At 41.4% G+C, this 15348-nt stretch overlaps 1 long non-coding RNA gene across 1 annotated transcript; it reads right to left on the minus strand.

Moving 5' to 3' along the window:
- Window positions 1-1698: 1698 nt before the first annotated feature.
- LOC135417876 (uncharacterized) lies at window positions 1699-3929 on the minus strand. Its single transcript, XR_010432255.1, has 2 exons — window positions 3351-3929; window positions 1699-2459 (listed from the first exon to the last, which is right to left on the minus strand). It is a non-coding gene; the product is annotated as an uncharacterized LOC135417876 (long non-coding RNA).
- Window positions 3930-15348: the final 11419 nt, after the last annotated feature.

Here is a 15348-nt window from a genome sequence, read left to right on the forward strand (position 1 = left end):
ATAACAGTGTTTTATTAGCTGATTGGATCTTATTTGGGCATTTAGGTTAAACTAGGATAGTGCTTCTAGATGCATTGCTGATGATAAATGTACCCTGTTAATTATGACAAGTGATGGAAAACTGGTGCTATCTGCCAAACCTTCTTCACCTTACTACTCAGGATTTCCTATAAGAAGAGATTAACAGAATTTGTTCCTAAACAACTGGAAAAAATAGAGCAAAAAGCTTTAGATGGCTAGATATGACCTCCCCTTTATTGTAGCTAAATGCATTTTTGTTAGTGCAATATGAATTTTCTTTGTAAGAAGTGGTTGGTCAGGTATGAAAAATGTACCAAAATATGGTGGAATGAAATTCTACTTCAACTCTAGAAACAGAAGAATTTAACTTTGGAAGGATTCTCTGATGATCATATTAGAAGAATTCAGTTAAAAGAGTTCTTGCAGTGTCAAGTGCTTCCCTGATAATCCTAGTCTTTTTATACAGTCTGTAGTTTCAGTGATACTGAGAATTTTCTAATATGGGGAAGAATGCCTTTTGTTTGAAATCATTCATTAGGGTATGTTTACCATACTTGTTTTTTTTTCCCTTATGAATTATGCTTGTATGGACAGGAGGAGAGGAAAATAACACATTTAATGTGGTGTCTGAATAAGAGTGACATATCATGCATTCTGTGGTGTGTTCCTGATCTTGTAAAGGGCAACATTGCAAGAATGCTTTGAATATGACTTTAATCACAGGCAGGCTGAAGAATTTATTTTTCTTGGGGTTTTTTGGGGTTGGGGTTTTTTAAGTAGGGGGTTTTTTTTGGTGGGGTTTTTTTGGTTGGTTTTTGGGGTTTTTTTGGAGGGTTTTTTTTTTTTTGGTTGTTTTGTTTGTTTTTTCTTTAAGCAAAATAGCCCAAAATCAGCAAGTTAACAATGATGTTACATTCTCATGGTGTCCTAATTCAGGAAAAGCTGAACTGCCCAGAATGCTGCATGTCAGCCCAATATGTGCTCTGCATCTTTCTTTTTCCCTCCACCCACCACTCTCTGTTTACAAACTACCCAAAACGTTTTCTTTTAGTGAGGCCTTTGGTGCTCTGCTGGAAGTAGAGTGGAATGGAGATGCTGATGATCTCCTTGTGCAGCCTAGAAAGCTTCAGTTTCACTCTTCCAGAAACCTGTTTATGGAGTATTTCGGGTTTGGGGTTTTTTTATTACTTTAGGGATGTTTGCTATATGATTTCCGATAAAAATAAACTTCCTACCAAAACTTTTGTTTTATACTTTTTAGTGGCTAAATGGAATGTTTATGGTGGAACTACAACAGGCAGTCATGTCGATTGCAATGTTGCCTCGTAGCCAAGTTTGGTGTTGGAGCACTTCTGTTGTTTTACGGCTCTTGCACCTAAATGGCTCAGTTTTGAGGTTTTCTTATCTGATGAAGAGTACCCAATACTGTATATATTAATTTATAAACTGTTCAAGTGTTCCTGACAGTCCTCTAAACTTACAGTTTATGCACCATTATATTATATTGATTTTTCTGGATATGTATGCTAATGTTTACATAATTTTGTAGGAATATGATTAAAAAATTCTGACCGAAGCAAGGTTTCGTGATTTTTCCTTTCCAGGACAGAGAAATTCCAGCACATTTGAACACACATGGCACAGCACTACAGTTAGTTTGAGCAGTAAGTTGTCATATTAAACATAGCTGAGAAGTTTATTCTTACTGTACAGTGTAGTGGTTGCTTCCATCTGTGCAGCACTGTAAAAAGGAATTAGCTACTGTAAATTGGGAGGGTGTGGTTTCATCCGTGTGTATGGCCATCTGCAGACATTTTGATGTTAGTTCCCAGGCTTTAGGTAAGCAAGCGTTGGGAATACTCTTTGAACTTCATGAAGGAAATGTCACTAAACAAAAGCAAATAACCCCCTAAAAAGTATAAATAATAAACATGTTGCGTGTCATAGAGTTTGTAAGAGTGGGGCTGAAATCCTCCTAAATGAGATTTCAAACTGCTTTTCAAAAATCTTGTTTTAAGGCAGTAAGGAATCCATTTTTTTAGCACTGCAGAAAATTAGGATCAAAATATTGTATGATTGCACCAGGTTTTACATGCAGCTGTGGTTATTGAGTTTGCAGTGTTAATACTGAAGGATTTAGTCCGTCGTACATGGATCCCATTCTCCATGAGTGGTGTCTGGCCGAGAGCAGGACGAGCTGGGGATGGCAGGGCTCTGATTGAGTGATGGCTGGGTAGGGAGAAGGGTGGATGCCCTTCGTGTTGTACCTTATAAACCCCAGGTGAGGGGAGGCAGAAGGTGCTCACACTCTACTGCTGCAGTGCAAAAGCAGCTGCCAGTCTCTCCTGTCACTGATCAGCTGTCACTGTAATCAGCAAACACCTTCAGGAATACACTGTATTAGTTCTTAGAAGCAACTGGAGCCTGGGAAGATATCCCTGCGAATAAAACACAATTTGCTTCACCATGTGCTTTTCCCATTTTTTCCCATTGTTTTCCCACCTATGTCAGTTTGGATAGAGGAGTTACAGACAACTGAATTTCACACTTTTGACGTTTACATCTTAAACATTCTGCATCCTCTCGGCCTGAGCAGCATTATATGGCAGAAGGATGGACAGATGGATGTCAGACCTTGGGATTCCTAAAGCTGTTACAAACTCTGTCAGGGTCACTGAGGTAATTGTGAGTTAGTCAGTGTGGGGTGATGCAATGTTTGCTCTGGGAGGATGACTGGGGTTCTTTTTGTTTTTGAATATCTGCATAAAGTCGTCTTTCACTTTTTTTGTGGCACGTTCGTGACAGGAGTGAGAACATCCATAAAATCGTAGAAACTGCAAGATGCTACAGCTGCCTGAAGTTGTTGGTTTTTTTAGCTCAGAATTGAGTATTTATGATCTTGTTTTGTGCTAACAGTGTTTCATGCTCATTTATCATTGCTTAAGTGAGTGTGACCTGGAAGCTGCATAGGAGGTATCTGTCACTGATAACTCCATTACAGCAATGCCATCAATTCCTGCTTAGCTGAGCTGTCAGCCGGGGCTTCACTGCGCGCTTCTGGTAAGTGGCACTTGGGCTGCAGTTAAAGGAAGCACTGGCGTGTTCCAAGTCCTCTTGGCAGTGCTGTGTGACACTGGATGGGGGGGGGCGGGGGGGGGGGTGCTCTGCTGTGCCTGCACATGCATTGCAGGGGATTAAAGAAGCTGCTGCGAACGACCGGGAGTGTGGATCATTAATATTGTTGTTAATCAGCTGCTGTAAATCTGCAAAGCAGGGCACAGGGGAACCTGAGCACTAGAGAGGGAGAGAGATTGCACTGTCTTTACAACCTGGCTGTGCTTGCTCAGGAGTTCAAACACATCAATCCTCTAAATCAGGTGGATTGCACTGAAAATCCTTTGCACAACTGATCTGCCAAAAAACAAGAAAAAGACAGGTTTTTGTGCTGTTTTTTTCCTGTGTTTTTTCTTTATTTATTAATGGTATCTTAAACAGGTGATACTAAAAATGTGAGATTTTTTTGCCCTTTTTTTTCGTTGTTGAGTATCTAAGAGGACCACTTTGATGTTCAAATTTGCAGAGTAATAGAATACGAGGGGATTTCTGTTTTGGGTGTAAAATGGCAAGAGCTTGCCTGATTGGGTAAAGATTACTGAAAAGCCTCAACTCCTCCTTCTACCCAAGTGTTAAGTGTTGGTTTGTGTAAATCTTCTCTTGGAGAATTCATATAACACACAGGTAAGAACCTACTTACTCTGGACAGAACTTCCCACAGATGCTTTGTCTTCCCTGCTCTGTTATTTTCACTTGGAAGGCCCAGTTCAGTAACACCTTTTTGTTTGTTTGTTTGTTTTTAAAGAGATGCCTTCTGCAAATTATTGGAATTTTTATACCTACTGTAGCTGTTTCCTATTAGTTATCGAAGTGAGATTCTGCATTTGCTAAATAAGGAGGCAAAAGACCAATGAGGCAGATTTGTTTTTAAAGTCCATGTTTAGAGTTAACAGAACAAGAAACAAGAATGTAGTGCCACACATGACACTACCAGCTTGGATGGAAAACATATGTTACATGTGTTAGCATCTAATCACTGTCCCTATGCAAATAATGACATTTCCTTCCCAGGCTATTTTTGTGGGAAGGTACTAATGTCAAATTGCAAACTGTTTTAATACATCCCTGTGTTGTCACTTTTTTTAAATGTCTGACCTTAGCGAAAGGTTACAGGCATTAAGGATGTTTTTGCCTGGAAATACAGTGTTTGTGAGCTTTTGTGTAAACTGCAGTTTACACTGGGAACAACGATTGAGTATGTGAGGAATTAAACCTCTGTGAATCCTGCCTGGATGTGCTCTGTAATGGCTGTTGAGCATCTGACATCTTTTCAGGGTGGAGGAGTGTGCTAGGAGACTTCTTGCTCGAAGACAGTGCTTTCACCCTTCTACACGCACTTGGTGGAGACAGATAGAAAATTATTTTGCTTGTTGGAAACAGTTATATTTATTCTCAGAAACTGCTGATAGTACCTATTAAAAACCAGAACAAAGCAGGAAAGCAAAGACAGAATCAGGGGTAAACTTCAATGTTTTCACATTTATCACAGGAGTCTGCTATAGTCATGCTCTCTAAACGTGATGTTTGGGTTCTCTCAGAAATTGTCATCAAGACCAACTATAAGAGGGGCGTGGATGTGTGTTCCCAATTAGCCTTTAGTTTTCAAGTTTGCAGGTCTTTGCAAAGATGACAGAAAACCGTTTAGGGAGGCAGCTGGTTTTTGTTTCTGTGTTCCATTTGCTGGGTTGCCATCTCCCCATGTGTTGGTGTCCAAGGAAAAACCTGTATGAGTTCCCTTGGGTGCCTATTTGATTAATGTTTTTCATTTGTGAAGGACTGTCCTGACTGGACACTGACATAGTCTTGCTTTGCTTACAGGGGAGGGAAAGAAAGGTGAGGTTTCTTTGAAAATAGCAACGTGAGCTCTGAGCGTGTCTGGGTAAGTCAAGTTCATTTTGGAACTCTGTGGGGAAATCACAAACTTAAGCACCTTCCATGGCCAAAATCTTGCAACTTTAGAATTGGGAATAAGAAAAACCTGGAAAATTTTCTGCAGGCTGCCTGGTTAGGTCAAGTTGTTTTGTTTTGTGTACCTGGAACACCAGAAAGTCGTTTTTCAGTTAAATATTTCCACAGGGTTGTGTGTCTTCCCATGTTAATGGTGTCCTCTTTTGTGATCTTGAATAACCAGGCAAGTAAGTAACTGTATCCCTGTGTAGAGATGGCAGGGTGTCCCCTCTGGCACTGTTGGCCTTGCAGGACTGACCAGGGTGAAAAGCACAGTATTACAGATCTTGTCCCTGGAGTTTAACCTGCTCCATTCACAAAGGGAATGTATTTGTTGAATTATTCTATTGGGCTATTTCAACATCAGGTGTTACCTACAAAGGGACACTTAGGAAAGTTCATAATCCTGAACTATGACATTAGTGTGGATTATAACTAAGCAGAAAGATGTTTTGTTTACTTCCATTTGAAAGGGGAGGAAGTTAAATCAATCAATTAATTGTGTCCACTTAAGATTTAGATGTAGTTTATGTCAACTGCTTTAGAGATACTTCAGAAGAATCCTCTTCCATGGCCTTGTGACAATGAGGATTTGGCTCCTCTGCACATGTACACCACCTTTCAGCTGGAAGTTGATGGGAAGTGCTGAATTTGCTCATTTTTTCATTTATCAAAGCATCTTGGCACACCAGATGCAATAAAAATATTGTATAGATCAAAGTGTTTCATCACGGCATGAAGTTAATTTTGCCAAGATTTGAAGACTTACCTTTTCAGAATTAAAGGTTTAGAAAATTGGTGTGAATAGCTAAATCCTGTTAATGAATAATGACAAAATTTTCCTTAATGTACTAGGAATTGATTGGATCTAAACCAAAATGTCTTGAAAATAAATTAAGGTAATTGTAAGTGTTTCGTACCCTTTTATATAAAGGATATGGTCCTAAAAAATTGTATTTTCAAATCCAGAGGTAACTCTATCTTCAAAGTGCCTGCATTGTAAGGTAATCTTATTGCAGTTTTAAGTCATTATTTCCCCTGTTGCCTGAGGAATTTTACAGCAGAGCAGTATTAATAAGATGCCAGGAGTACAAATTTCACAACTTAATCTCTGTCATAAATAGAACTCATATAAACAAAGTGGCATTTTCATTCATAATTACATGACCTGCGGCAAATGTGGGTCAGGAATGAAAGGATGCTTGATGTTACATTCTGTGGAAAATCAAAACTTTTGTATTTTGACAAGAAAAGTTAAAAAAAAAATAAAATCGGTGTCTTCTGGACAAGGATTGAACATACTGCAGCTTTGAGAAAAGGAGGCTTCTAATTCATCCACATTGTAAATCTCAGCTAAGTGGCATTTAGACTTTACTGTTGGTGATGACAATTTCCTGAGCATTCAGATGAAAAAAAGAGACCTACTGATTGATTGAGTGCACACCCCTCCCTTCATTCTGCCAATTCCACAAACACAAAAACTAGGCAGCCAAACCCAGCAGATTGAATTTAAAATGCAACAGATTCGAAGCACTTTTTTTTTTTCTTGTCTGAAGCTGGGCCATTTGATTGTGAGCAATCATGAGGACTAGATGTTTCTAATGACAACTAAGTACCTCCTAAAGTCATATGACTTCAGTGTCTCTGGCTCTGAATCTTTTGACTGACTTCTTTTGTTTGGTTTTGTTTTAAAGTTTTTGAAGTCTTAAAATTGTTTCCCAGTTGTTTGCATGTGAGCTGGAAACACTCAGATGAACCTGCACATTCTGCATGTCAGTTTTGGAAGGGTTTTGTTACCCTGACTGACAGCAAGAACCTCTTTTGGCTGCCAGGAAAGCTTTTGGCCCCAGTAGTTTGAAGGATTTCAAGGCTAATAAGATTTCTGTTTGCTTTAAACAAGCATCCCCTTCTTTTTGCCTCACATCTTGATTACATGTGACCTTCAGAGAGCCTCCAAATGTTAATACATTACTTGGAGATTGGTTTTTGCTACAGTCCAGTGTAAAATTGTAACCATGAAAAATGTTTAATCTGTGACCAAAATAAGGCTTTTATATACTTAAATGAGATGGGGAAGGATTTGCTGTTCTCAAAATTTCTGTGGCAATGACCTGACAGAGCTATGACTTAAGTTAAATCCAACTTCAGATTCTGATCTCTAGCGATACTTGGCCGATGTTTATTGGATGGAATGTATGGATCAAAATGAACGTCTTGAAACAACAAGTAGTGCCAGGCATTCTCTGCTGCCCTAATATTTCTCAGGGGCTGAGATATAACACAAGCAGCAGCCAGTGGCCCAAGTATTGTAATGTATTTGGTAGTTTGGTATCTTAAAGCCTTTGAAAAATGAGCATTTGGAACGTCCCCAGGTGGGGGAAATTCTCTGAAGTGGGCTGAGAGAAAGAATGAGCCAAGAGGAGGCGAGGGACTCCTGAGTGTCCCCTGCTCAGCCAGTGTCCAGCAGGCACAAGCAGGTCAAACACACAGTGCCACAACTCCCGGCTCGGTGGGTGAAACCCTCGTGTGTTTTGTCCCACGCTTGAGAGGGTGTTAATTCCTTGCAAAAGCCTCTTTGTTTACTGAAGTGCTTGCTTTATCTCTCTCTGTTCTGGTCTGATGGTCTCACTGCTCTGATGGCTCCTCAGAAGTGTCTAGCCGATGATCTCAGCGCCGGCCCGAAAGGCTCACCCTTGTCTGCAGGACGAGCCGTAATTCAGGCTCCCGGCTCGCTCCCGCTAAGCCGCTATGGCAGGCGAGCGCTGCGGGGACAGCTGCGACCGCTGTGCTCAGTGGCTTTACAGTATTGACTGAACTGCCACATGCAAACTCGTCTGCTTAAGGCTTGGGCTAATCACAGTGCCCAAAATGACATGCAATCCTTGCTCTTTGCAGCTAGAGCCTTCCCTTGCTACAAGGTCCGAGGTGGTAATGAGTGAGGATCATGATTTGCTAGCTGGATTGAGTAAGAAACTACAGGTAGGATTTATTTCTCACTTGCCAAACACCTTCACAGACTTTTCAATAGCTTTCTATAATTGGCTTCAGTGACAGCCTCCCACAGGCGCTGTGCACATCCAGAGGAATGGGTCTGTGCAGGAAAGGTCTGTTCGTTAGGGCAACATCTGTAATTGCTTTAGGCTGCCACAGCAATAACACTAAAACTCCAAACCTACCATCATTACCACCAAAACTCACCTTACTGTGGGCCGTGCTTTTCATTTAATGATGATCTTCTTCATGTAGTGTTCTGTGCATTGAAGGGGATATTATGATTAATCAGACTAGGATGTCACACAGCTCAAAATGCCTTCAAATGGAGCTGTAGGAAGACTCTTTTCACAAGCACCATCCCAACATGTCCTGATAACTGGCCTGCAGAGACTGGAGAGCTGGACACTGTTATGGAACTGTTAAGCTCCACAATTTAAGCATTAGTGCAATTCAGTGGCATCGATGGGTGAGGACTTGGAAAAACAGGAGGATCTGTGCAATGTGACAGCATGGACTGCACAGCAAGTTAGTCTGAAAGGAATTCGGGGCCAAGTTAAAACAATTTATTCTGAGATGATAAAACAAGCACAAAATGACACACTGCAGGCAAGTTTGAGGTAAGTTGTTGCATTTTCCTTTAACACCAACATTATTTTTCTGGAAGTTTCTTCAGTGATACGGTGGCTGCTCATGGATCAACAATCCATGTGAAGCATAGACATTAATCTCACCTTGGTAATTGAGATGCTCAGGTGTCTACTCAGCTCAGATGTTTCTTTCTTACTGGGGAACAATTGTACAGTTAACTGGCAACAAAAAATAAGGGAAGCACAGAGCTGTTTCAGCTCTGAAGCAGAATCTCTCTCTAATACTGTCCAGCTGAGTCCAGCACTGAGAATGTAATGTTTCCAAATGGCCACTGTCAGGAAAATAAGTAATGATTGTGACCCTGCACATAAGGGATTTGATATTCACAGCCCACCCCACCCTTGGATATTTTACATTAGTACTTTCATTGAAGGTTGCTTTGGCTCAGGCACTGCAGGAGAAAGAGTTGGGGGTTGCAAGAGGTAAGTGTTGGAAAGAAATTATAAACTTTTACTTGTACAAGTTTGAAGAGGAGCTCCAAAGGATCCCATTGAAAAACAGATATGTTTTTACTTCTGAAAAACAGAAGTAAACAGAAAAGCCTGTTTAGTTATTGCAGAATAACTCAGTAGGGACAGTGCATCTAAGGGAACTCTAGCTTTGAGGCACAACGTGGTGTTGATTAGTGCAAATAAAGCTCTTCAAGAGTCACCTTTCAGCAATTACAATCAGACACTGCCACTGTGGCTTCAAAAGCTTCATTAGCAAACCCTGCTCCCAGTGAGAGCTGCAAATCTCTGATACCCCAGAAGTTTTAGCTGATGGAGAACTGTCTTGCCTTATTTATTTTCTTCCAAATGAAAGAAGTGGGAAGATAATTACACATTCCTTCATCCTGATAAATAGCATTAAAAATCAAAATAGATCCTCCTGAAGAAAACGCAGCCAGTGGTATAGTTCTAAAGAGATGAGGATAATTTTCTAGTTGAGTATTATAAGTCAGGGTACCTTCATGTTTTATTTTCACCTAAAGGGACAACCTAAAAAAATGCAGTGTGTTTTAGCCAAAAGAAAGGTATCAAAAACGATTTATCTTTTTCTGTTTTTGTTAGGACTCTCTTATGAAACACCTGCAAATTCTGAAAACAATTTTCTACCAGTTTTCTCCTAATCCACTGGTGACATAGAACATTCTTTCTTGGTTAGGGAAAGGGCAGTTGGCAGTGCTTTGTTCATGTTATTCTGCCAAATGCTGGCAGGCTTTTTCACAGTGCCAGTGGTGATCTATTTCCACAGTAAGTGGGAAGACTTCTGGCTGTTTTGCCTGCCAATTTACTAACTTCCCATTAAAATACTGGGACAAATTAAGTTTAGTGCTCTTGCTAATTTCCACATGAATTCATTATTTGGCAGCTATAATAAATGTTGTATGCCAGAGTTCCTCCCTAACCTACGTCTCTTACTGACTCACTGCTTTGTATCTGCTGTAGTTATTTGTTTACTCTGAGAATTAAGTGATAATACAGTGAAATATCAAAGAAATAATTACAGCGATAGTTGCTTTTTTTCTTGTAGTTGTAATGGGCTAATTTATTAGGAAAGACTCATGAAACCACCAACTAGAAGCTGTGTTTTCTTGATTTTCAATGGTCTCTATTGTCTGGCTTGTCTCTCTCTAACAGATCTGTGGCCAGACAAATGGGCTCCTGCAGTTTGATTCTACCCAGGAATATGTTTGGACAATAAAGTCACTTGAGGATAACCTGTTGGCCAGAATCGATCGAGGAACAGTCTTCAGTGATATTGGTCTTCCAATAAAACACTCTGTACTTGTAAGCTGCTTCCTCCAGAGCAATACAGCCTGAAAATTTAGAACAGAGAATAATTAAAAGCAAGATAGCTGCTATCTGTATAAAACTATCAACATGAGTTTGTCTGTTGACCAGATACTGATTGCATTCTTACCCTTGGGTTTGACGTGACTTCTGTTGTGAAATTGGTACGAATCACAGATGCTTCAGTCAGGTTTGAAGGAACCTTGGAGGTCATCCAGGGCAACTCCTGCTCAAAGCAGGATCAACACTGAAGTTACACCAGGCTGATGAGGTCTTTGTTCAGCTGTGCCTGGAAGCCTCCAAGGATGGAAGATCCACCATATTTCTGGGTCCCTGTTGCAATGTTTGTTTATCCTCTGAGCGAAAAATGTTTTCCTTGTGTCTAGATTGAACCATTTCTATTTCACCATCTCATCCTCCTGCCATGCAGCTCTGTGAAGAGCCTGGCTTAGCTGGCTCTGTCCTCCTATTGAACCCCCTCCCCTCCCCACGTTATCCCTACAGCTTAAAGGGCAGTAATTGCTTCCCTCCAGCTCCTGGCTCTGCTTCAGTTGGCACAGCCCAGCATGCTGTTGGCTTCCCTTGCTGCCTCACATTTAACCTGCCCAATGCAAGAAGCAGTGTGATACTGGGACTGATTTTTCTGTCCCTCAGACACCCAGCAGCATGTCTCCTTTGCCATGGGAATTTTGTTCAGGGAAGTCAAGGATATTACTGAAGCTTATGGCACAAAGCCAAGGTTTCAGCAAGCAAAGGGAACACAAACAACCCATGTGAAATTCCTCACATAAACTTTTCTGCATATGTAATTAATATGCTTCTCCTAAGTAGGACTGGGAAAGGAGAAAAGCCTGATAAATGATATGTTGACAAAAAAAGGAAGATAAAAGAGACTGGGGAAAAGCACTGAAGTGAGCAGAAATTTGCTGCTGATTCATTAGGGTCATGGTTTCACCTGTTGACTCTGTAGTAGTTAAACACGTAGAACAAGGCTCTGTAGCTACAACAGAGAAGTATCCGGGAGGGGATCTGCATTCAATGCAGATATATCTGCTAGAATAAAAACAAGAGCTGTGGAGCAAACCCAGAGAAGTTTAAATAAGAAATATTCCAGAGGAACTGCCTGGCAGCACTTGGCAATTGTCAGCTGCTGCTAAAAGTAATTTGTTTCCTCTGGAAGATATGGTAGGAACTGCAGGCTGAAAAGTATGTCTACAATTAGTATCTTTTCACACTAACAGATATAAGTGGAGTGCTGACAGCACAGGGTGCTTAACAGCAGGCAGGATGCTGGATACTGCACAGGGAGGGTATGGCATGGAATGGGAGCAGAGAGTGCTGGGCTGGAAGCAGAAAGGTCTCTGTTACATCCTGGGGGGAGTTTAAGCAAGAATTTGTGGTTAACCCTCCTGTGTGAGTGCATCTGGTAGCAGGGCAGTTCTGGGGGGAAGGGTCAAGGCAGCTGTGATCAACCCAAGTGATGTACCTGCCGAGGAAAGGCTGCTGTGCTTGGCAGAGGGGGGAATCTGGGAGCCTGCCAGATTAATTTCAGAATATTCCAACTGAAAGCATTGCAGAAATGGGTGAGAAATGTTGTACAAGGAACTGGTGCAAATCCCATCTGGAAGACTGAGTGTTGTTACTCTGCTACTATTTACAGGGATTAAAAAAGGGATTTTAGCACTTATTTGAAATGTTTACCTAGGATAAGCAGTAAACCACACAAAGCCTCCCCTCTGAAAACTGAATCATTTGTTGGAACTGTTTGGTCTAGGGTGCTATGAGGGTTCTAAGTCTCAATTTTAAATATTAGACAAGCCTAATGAGCGAAGTCTGTATAACATTCACAGCATTTATTGTTAGGCTCAGAGTGAGAGCATGTTTTACAATTTCCAAATTGCCTTGTTCTAAGAAAAGATGGTACTTTAGATTTGAACCTCTATTGGTTTCTAGACTGCTTGTGTAATAAACACATAGAGAAATAAAGGGAAATACAGTTCCTGGCTTGTCTTGAGAGAACTTCTGGTAAACATTGTCTCTACTGGAATTACATTACCAACAACAATGAAGAGTTGCCAAAAATACATAAATGTATCTATCTCAGGGGGGGAAGCTATTAATGAGATTGTCCTTCTATGAGTAATCCTGTACCCAGACCACCTCCTATGAGATTATCCTTTGAAGAAACAAGCCCACTGAGAAGTCCTGCTGTGTTGGAAGGAGTGTTGTGTGGAGCAATTAACCACAGGAACAGCAGTGCTGATTGCAAGTGGCTGCTGATCCAGTGAGGAAGATCCACACACCAAAACCAAGCGAAGACAGGAGCAAGGCATGAGAGGGACATGGAGTACCACACCATGGAACAAAGAGTGAGTCACCTTGTGCCCTCAGTGGGCAACATGGTGAGTTTCCAAAACCAGCTTGGTTCTAGTTCTGTTAACTCATGCCTGAGTTGAGAGATAAAGGAGGCAGAATTAAGTAAGCAAACATGTTAGATTGACACTGAGCTGCTACAGAAAATGAGGATGAATGTAAAATATAAATCACGGGTAGGCAGTGTGTCTTTCAGCACAGCAGACAATTTCACATCTGACAGCACAGGGGTGCTGTTGTGACTATCCTGTGCTGTACATTTTATCCAGGCAAGACTTCTCTAGCACATAACACTTCCTCAGTGTGGAGCTGGCACGAGAATGACACAAGGCAGGCTGGCACACTTGGCTCTGTCTGCTACAAACTGCATTTTTTCTAAGTTTTCATTGCACTGATGGACTTCCATTCCAGCCAATTAAAAAGTGTGATAGTTTAGCAGGAAGCAAAGCCAGTGTATGGATCTCCCTCTGGCTGGTAAGTGGGAGAGGTAAGTATACCACATAAATGGGCAGGTAAATGTGAATTGTAAATGGAAATTGTAAGAATTAAAATGGGAATCACAAGAAAATAGCTTATTGTCCATCATAAGCTCATTGGAGAGCAAATGGAGAGGTGGCAAGAAGGTTCTCTGCTCAGGGGCTGCAGGCTGGTGACAAAGTGACACTGAAAGCCGGAAGCAGCAAGGCAGTGCTTCAGTACAGCAAGAGCTGCTGGGGCAGACTGGTGGGACAACCCAGCCACAATAAATATTTGAGAATTTTGGAGCTGCTTCAAAGCACAATAAACCACAATCTTGCTGTTTCAAGCATACAAATTCCCATTGTGTGAAAAATGAAAAAAAAAATAAAAAAAAAATAAAAAAAAGAACATAAATGTGAAATTGGGCAAAGGCTTCCAGGAACAGCACAAGCACTTGAAATACACTGTAATATCTTAGTGTCTACCCAAGCATATTTACCCTGTTTGCTGCAGTGGTATTCACAGTCAGATTTGACATGTGGGTTTCCCTCTGGAGTGAAGGGGAGGTCTGCTTGTCCTCACTACAATTTTTAATTGAATTTATGCTCAGTCAGCATAACATGATTGCTCTAAAGATGGCTTCTGTGTGCTCATAATAAGGTTAAAACTCAAGTAGTAATTGCAGCACCTAATAATGTTTCACCACTTGCCAGAAGGCCCAGCCAGCATCTGGCCAGCTGCAGGTACCAGTTCAGCACGTCCCTGGGCAGTGGTGATGGGCAGCTCTGAGGTGGGACAGGCCATCCTGCAGGGCCTCCTCTTCCTGCCAAACCTCTCACAATCTGTTCCCTGCACTAAATACTGTATCACAAAACAGTTCACATCGTTCACACCTTTGCTCTGCAGTATTTATCAGTTCCTTGAAGATGCACAGCTGCCAGGAAAACTGCTGAGAGGATAATAAGGTTTTTGATGTATTTATGTGAGGATTAAGATTTTTTTTTTCATCTTGAAGAAATTAATTTTCCTCTAATCAACAATTGTAACAACCAATAAGCCTCATGAAAATTTGTGTGACCATTAGGTGATAAAGCCTCAGATGAAGCCTGTTGTGTTCCTTCTTAAGGTTTTTACTTTTCATTTCTGTCCCACCTGACCCTGATAAACTCATTTTCCCACTATACTCTTAGCACAAAACAAATTATAGTTCTTTCTCTCTTTCCCCCTTTTAAGGTGTGCCAAGTTTTCCCATTAATCTTATCTTATTATTTACTCAGAAAGTTACCAAAGACTGGGATTTGTCATGGTGTCAATATTTACCTAAAATACCAATTTTAGCGTCTGTATAGACAACTGAACTTGGTTGTATGCAATGTGTAAGCTGATAGAGAGAAGGTAAATTACAAATATGTCATCTCTGAATTATGAGAGAAAATGGATAGACAGTGTAATTTGAAGGCATCCAGGAGAAAACTTGAAAGGTATAAATAAGAACTCTGCCAGCAAAGGAACACTCAAAATGGTATTGCCTTGCGTTTTATAGTTGGCCACATAACTTGGGACAATAACTCAGTCCTAAAACCCCCTCACACGTAGTTCCTGTCATTTTGGTCAAGGTCTACTACTGTCAGCCTGGTTTATGAACAAATTTTGGAGAGAAACGCATGCGCCCCTGGGGACACTTTACATACCCTGGGTGAAACTTCCAGGCATTCCTGCACAGGAGTGCTGTGAACAACTTGTCCTCTGGATAACCCTTCAAAACGATTCACTTGAGCAGTGCTCTTGTTATATTTTAAACTAAATTAGTTATATTTTAACAAAAGCTGTTGGGGGGGGTGGTCCCTAAAGGCTGCCTGGGAACACAGACCCGCAATGGCGCCCTGGGCTCTGAGGGGACGAGGGGGCGTGGCCAGTGCTGGGTGTGTCCGGGGGGGCGGGGCCACGGCTGGGTGTGTCCGGGGGGGCGGGGCCGTGTCCCGCGCGCGGCTGTGCCGGTGCGGCGCGCGCGGCCCCG

This window comes from Pseudopipra pipra, chromosome 8 (genome assembly GCF_036250125.1).
Source record: "Pseudopipra pipra isolate bDixPip1 chromosome 8, bDixPip1.hap1, whole genome shotgun sequence".
Classification (NCBI taxonomy): domain Eukaryota; kingdom Metazoa; phylum Chordata; class Aves; order Passeriformes; family Pipridae; genus Pseudopipra; species Pseudopipra pipra.